Genomic DNA, 6,950 nt, shown 5'->3' with positions numbered 1-6,950 from the left:
TTGATGATTGAGCACTGCATTGGCTAATTGGCCGATTTAATTTTCCAAGGTCTTGATAGAAATCGCCTGACTCTTGCACAACAGCTTAAGTTCCTCAAAATCAGCACTAGTAGGTGCAGCTGTACTTCCCTGTTGAGGATATGATTGCCTTGTAGCATATTGATGTGGTTGCTGGAATCCAGGTGGGTTAAACTGTTTACTCACTCCTTGCTGATATGGTGGCTGAATAGCATTCTGATTATTCCCCCAGCTGAAATTTGGATGATTTCTGTTGTTAGGATGATAGGTCGCTGGCACAGGCTGTTGTTGTCGCTGATAATTATTCACATACTGAACAGATTCGTTGACAAAAGAACACTGATCCGTAGCATGAGAACCTGCACAAAGCTCACAAACCATAGCTATTTGATTAACTCCATATGTAGCCAGAGAATCAACCTTCATTGATAGCGCTTGGAGCTGGGATGCAATAGCGGTGGCTGCATCAACTTCCAGAATACCTGCTACCTTGCCTGACATCATCCTCTGAGTTGGGTTTTGATGCTCATTTGCAGCCATCGTCTCTATAAGATTATACGCCTCAGTATAGCTTTTAGCCCATAAGGCGCCTCCAGCTGCTGCATCGAGCATGGGCCGAGATTGGGCCCCCAAACCATTATAGAAACCAGTGATCACCATCCAATCCGGCATTCCATGATGTGGACATTTTCTCAACATTTCCTTGTAGCGTTCCCAAGCCTCGCACATAGATTCTGTAGGTTGCTGCGCAAACTGAGTAAGAGCACTCCTCATAGCAGCAATCTTTGCCATCGGATAAAACTTCACCAGAAACTTTTGCGCAAGATCTTGCCACGTAGTGATGGACCCAGATGGTTCAGAATGTAACCAGTCTTTAGCCTTGTCCCTCAGTGAGAATGAGAAAAGCCTCAACTTGATAGCCTCATCAGTCACGCCATTATACTTAAAAGTGCTGCAGATCTCGACAAAATTCCTTATGTGCATGTTGGGGTCTTCAGTTGCCGCTCCTCCAAAAGAAACAGAATTCTGCACCATCTGAATAGTGCCCAGCTTGATTTCAAAGGTGTTAGCTTGAATAGCCGGATGAAGGATGCTTGACTGAATGTCATCAATTTTAGGTCGAGAAAAATCCATAAGAGCTGGATCAGCTTGAACAATACGATCTCTCATGTTTACTGGTTCTTTCTGCTCAGTTCCTGAATCCGAATCCTCAAAATCTAACTTCTCCGGAATATCAAGAACGTCGTCTGTCTCCTCAGCTGTATCTAAAGTCCTCTTGCGAGCACGAGAACGAGTTTGCATAAACGCTTGCTAAAGTACCTGAAACACAACCGGAAAAAATAAGTAACTACTACGTCCTAATCACTGAGTCCTAATGACCAATGATGGTAAGTACATAAACTAAACAATTACGCCGAGTCCCCGGCAGCGGCGCCAAAAACTTGTTAGGGCGAAAACACACGCTAATATTCATGCAAGTATACGCGTTCACAAGTAATATAGAATACTTTCTAATTCGTTACCACAAAGACTCAGACCAAATTATTTTCTAATTAAACTCACTCACCAATGTATGATTACTTCTCAATGTTAAGATACTAACACTCAAAATTGTTGATTAAATATTAACTATAATTAACTACTTAATTAATCACTTAACTAACACTTCAATTTATCAATAATAAAACACTCATGAGATCACAACTTCATTATTACTTCCTTCAAAAGCCATTGTTATTACCTTTAGCATGTGACAGTGATGATATTAATCGAGTAACACGAAAATGATAAAAGCCAACTTTCATTGTACTAATACCATTCTACCAAGCATCCACAATTAAGATAGAAGTTGAATAGTCATCAATTATGTTGAGTTCCTATATATCTACAGAAATTGACAACACAACGATTTAAGCACAAGTTATCCCTTTTGATTACATAGGGCAAATAAAACTGTTAGAGTTACCCACTAATCATGCACAATGTACATGAACCTATGCTAGCATGGCAAGTTCTAAATCTCAAGATCCACCATCGCTTCACAAGAGATTAACACCCTATCTTATATGTTCGCGACGCACATAAGACGAATACGCACAACCAATACTAGATATCATACAATCATCACACACTAAAGTATTAAACAATTAACTAAAGAATTCCATAATAAATCCGTTGCAACCCTATGATCACGATTAGCCCATAATAGCACTTATCGCCATCATGGGTTCATATGAAATCATGATAAACAAACACAAGAAAATAATAACTAAACTAATTATATTAAAACAGAGTACGTCACAAGAGTAAATAAGTTCAAAGCAAGAAAACTAGCATCCAATGTTACAACGAAACAAGAATCACAAGAAGATATGCTTCCTCTTCGTTGCGGTGTGCTAAATCGGTCTTCTTCCTTATCTCCTTCGCTCCTTGCGTAAAAACACAATCTTCTTCAATCCACCTTTGTGAAAACGTCTCAAATCTACTTATATAATAGTCCCATAAAACTCAGATTACATAAAAGTGGAAACCAAACAGAAGTAGAATTCCAGAAATATTATATCTTTTTTCCCGAACCTGCGCGGCCGCTCAGCATAGCTGAGCGGGCGCTCAGCTTGCTGCGCGGCCGCTCAGCAATGCTGAGCGGGCGCTCAGACCTCTACTGGAAAAAAATCTGATTTTGCTCCGTTTCTTCACCGTAATCTGCCCGTTTCTTTCCTCTCGCAATGGTGAACACATGCCAAGGCTTATTCTTGATGATTCTTCCCCCGAAATGCAACTGATACCCTGAAATGCATAAAAACTAGAAAAACGCATCAAATACACAAAATACTTGATTTCAAGACACCAATTCAAGCCATTTTAAGACGTTCTAAGTGGTATAAAATGCCACTTATCAATAACTGAGTTTACATCTGATAGGGATAAATAAATTATGATTGTATAATTAAATACTGCATTAATTGTACAAGCTATGGGCTACTAGGCCTAATAAAAAGATATATGAAACTCATACCAGAAAGGTTAAGCCTGATGGACCAGATCAGGCCTGATGGAATAAAAAAGGCCCAAAAGCCCTAATTATTAATTAATTTCGTAATTAATTAATAAGGGAAAAATCAGCTATTGAGAAGAGTCCCGATAAGGATATAAATCCTTATAGATTAGCCTCAAGGGGACCTAAAAGGATAAGGGATCAGCTTCCTACTTCCTAGGACTCCTAAGTCTATCCTAATTCAGAGGCTTGTCCACCAAGTCTCCTATACCAAGTCCAATTCAAGGACTCCCACATCTATATAAGGGGCCTCACCACACAAATCAGAACTACGTTTTTTGACTTGATCCTTGGCAATCAGCAAGGTACGTAGGCATCTTGTTAAGGCAGATTAAGTCACGAAACACAAGAGCAGTCAAATCGAGCCTTGGAGCTCACGTTCCTTAGTATTAAATACAGCAATTATATATAGTAGTTTTAATCCATAACATTTGGCACCGTCTGTGGGAACAACGGAACAACAACCATGGCGAGAACACGGAGAACAACCAGCACTCTGGAGGAGGGAACACCATCAGGGACAACCCAGGTGATTTCATCAACCGTGGAGGTTCCTCCCCATTCAACTTATGCATCTACTCAGGGGGAAGCCCAGACAGGGGCAACTCATCCTCAGCCACAAGGGACAACTCCCCCGACTATTCAAGGTACGAATCCTCAAGTTCAACAAATACATATACCTGTGAATTCTCGACCCGTCGGGTATGAATATTCAACTATTGTTACTACTAACCCCCCTTATGGGATGCCCCTTCACCCTGAGGTTGGAGGAAGTGGATATGCTGGGCGAAGCGAAGCACGAGGGCGGTCGCCCCCCTATATACGAGGTTTGGATCCTATCCCTGAGGATCGGGAATTTTCTGGTCCATACACTGAGAGAGACTCCGAATCTTCGGATGATGAAGTAGCCCCGAGAAGGAGGCGTCCTGGAAAAGAGCCAATGGCCGATGGAAGGCAACGCCCCCAAAGCACCCCAGGGGCGAATCCCCAAGAAGTGCAGGAAAAGATCAGGGCTCATGAGGCTGAAATCCAAAGGCTGAGGCGTGATTTGGAGGCTCACCAAGCCACCAGACCCCACATACCTCCTAGGGGGAGAAATCCTCCTCCTATCATAGACCTGGATGGTCCGGTAAGAAGAAGGGCTGCTGTCCCAAGAACTGATCCAAGCAATCTCCTTCCCCTTGGAGATCCTGATGATCCAACTCCACCCTTCACAGAAGAGATAATGAATGCCCATATCTCAAGAAAATTCAAGATGCCATGGCACGGGAGACCCCGCTAATCATGTTAGGACATTCTCTAATGCACTGCTGCTGCAACCCGTGAATGATGCTATAAAATGTCGGGCCTTCCCTCAAACCCTGTCAGGTATGGCTCAAAGATGGTACAGTCGCCTACCCCCAAATTCTATTGGATCATTCAGAGAATTAAGTCAGGCTTTTATTAAGCAATTCATCAGTGGAAGAGTCCATGAGAAAAGTTCAGCATCTCTTATGAGTCTTGTGCAGGGAGCTAAAGAATCCTTAAGAGATTACCTAAATCGTTTTACAAAGGAGGCTTTAAAAGTCCCAGACCTTGATGATAAGGTAGCCATGATAGCACTGCAACAAGGAACTAGGGATGAGTTTTTCAAGATGTCTTTGGCTAAACGACCCCCTGAGAGCATGTTGCAGCTCCAAGAGAGGGCAGGGAAGTATATCAAGGTTGAAGAAAGTATGAGGAAGACCGTAGTAAGTAATGAGCCCACTGGAGGCAAGAAACGAAAAACTGATTTGGAGTATATCGCTAAGGATAAATATCCTAGAACTGAACAAAACCCTGATTCAACCCCCAAGAAGGGAGGACCTGGGCAAAAGTTCACTGAATACGCTAAGCTGAATGCTCCCAGAAGTCAGATTTTGATGGAGATTGAGAAAGACAGAGATATTCGCTGGCCTAAGCCCTTGAAGGCTGATCCCGCCAAGCTAGATAAGGGCAAGTATTGCAGGTTTCACAAAGATGTTGGCCATGACACCGATGAGTGTAGGCAGTTGAAAGATGAAATTGAGTTTTTGATTCGAAAAGGAAGATTGAACAAGTATACTGGAGATGGAGGAGACAGAAATAATAATGGAAGGAAGAACTTTGAAGATCGTAGGAGGGACCAAGATGATCAGGGGCAGAATCCCCAACCTAGAGGACCAGTTATAAACACCATTTATGGAGGGCCGAGACCTCGAGGGCCTGTGATAAACACGATCTTTGGAGGTCCAACTGCTGCTGGATTGTCCAAAAATTCCAGAAAGGCATATACTAGAGAGGTTATGCATATTGTTGGAGAAGCCCCGAAGAGGGCCAGGACAGAAGTAACATTGGCTTTTGATGATTCCGACCTAGAGGGTGTGAAGTTTCCCCATGACGACCCGCTGGTCATAACGCCGATAATAGGAAATAGCCCGGTTAAGAGGGTCCTTGTGGATAATGGTGCTTCTGTGGATATCTTGCTCCATGACACCTTTCTAAGGATGGGGTATAACGACTCCCAGTTGACACCAACCGACATGCCGATATATGGATTTGCTGGAGTAGAATGTCCTGTGGAAGGGATAATTAAATTGCCAACCACCATAGGTACGGAGCCAAGGCAAGCAACGCAGATGCTGGATTTTGTGGTGGTAAAGGCTAGTTCAACTTATAATGCTATCATGGGGAGAACAGGGATACATGCCTTCAAGGCAGTCCCCTCTTCCTACCATTCAGTCATGAAGTTTCCCACCCGAAACGGGATTGGAGAAGAGAGGGGAGATCAAAAAATGGCTAGAAGCTGTTATGTGGCCTCTTTGAGGGCAGATGGAGTCGGGGGGCAGGTTCTTCCTATTGAAGATATGGATGTTCGAGAAAATGATGAGAATAGAGGAAGGCCAGCAGAAGAATTGGTTTCGGTTCCTTTAGATCCCAAGAATCCTGAGAGGATGACTTTCATTGGAGCTACATTAGAGGAGCCCCTTAGAGGGAAGTTAGTGAAATTTTTGCAAGAAAATAGTGATGTGTTTGCATGGTCAGCAGCTGATATGCCAGGCATAGACCCGGAGTTAATTACCCACAAGTTAAACGTGGATCCAAGCCGGAAGACAGTGAAACAAAAGAAAAGAAATTTTGCCCCGGAAAGACAAGAGGCTATAAAGCAGGAAGTGGAAAAGCTCTTAGAGGCTGGTTTCATTGAGGAGATTCAATTTCCGGAGTGGTTAGCAAACCCTGTAATGGTGAAGAAGGCTAATGGAAAGTGGAGGATGTGTATAGACTTCACCGATCTGAATGATGCATGCCCCAAAGACTGTTTTCCGCTGCCTAGAATTGATACTTTGATTGATGCCACCGCTGGACATGATATGCTGAGTTTCATGGATGGGTTTAGCGGATACAACCAGATCAAAATGCATAAGGATGACATTCCAAAGGTATCATTTATCACTGACTTTGGTGTTTATTGTTATCTTGTTATGACGTTTGGTCTCAAGAATGCAGGAGCCACCTATCAAAGGTTGGTGAATAAAATTTTTAAGGATCTTATTGGGAAGACTATGGAAGTCTATGTTGATGACATGCTAGTCAAGAGTCTAGTAAAGGCTGATCATATAACCCATTTGAGGGAAGCTTTTGAGGTCCTGAGGTACCACAAGATGATGTTGAATCCCACGAAGTGTGCTTTCGGAGTAGGATCTGGAAAATTCTTGGGATTGATGGTCTCAAAGAGGGGAATTGAGGCTAACCCCGATAAAATAAAGGCAATCCTGGACATGGAACCCCCAAAAACTGTCAAGGATGTTCAGAAACTCATAGGAAGGGTTGTTGCGCTAGGACGATTCATCTCCAAGTCAGGAGACAAGTGCTTGTCATT

The 6,950-nt window shown here is 42.9% G+C and overlaps 1 non-coding gene across 1 annotated transcript; it reads left to right on the top strand.

Moving 5' to 3' along the window:
* Positions 1 to 688: 688 nt before the first annotated feature.
* LOC141681531 (small nucleolar RNA R71) lies at positions 689 to 795 on the top strand. The gene has a single exon (XR_012558959.1). It is a non-coding gene; the product is annotated as a small nucleolar RNA R71 (small nucleolar RNA).
* Positions 796 to 6,950: the final 6,155 nt, after the last annotated feature.

This window comes from Apium graveolens, chromosome 8 (genome assembly GCF_009905375.1).
Source record: "Apium graveolens cultivar Ventura chromosome 8, ASM990537v1, whole genome shotgun sequence".
In the NCBI taxonomy this organism is placed as follows: domain Eukaryota; kingdom Viridiplantae; phylum Streptophyta; class Magnoliopsida; order Apiales; family Apiaceae; genus Apium; species Apium graveolens.
This window is presented reverse-complemented; position numbering and strand designations above follow the sequence as displayed.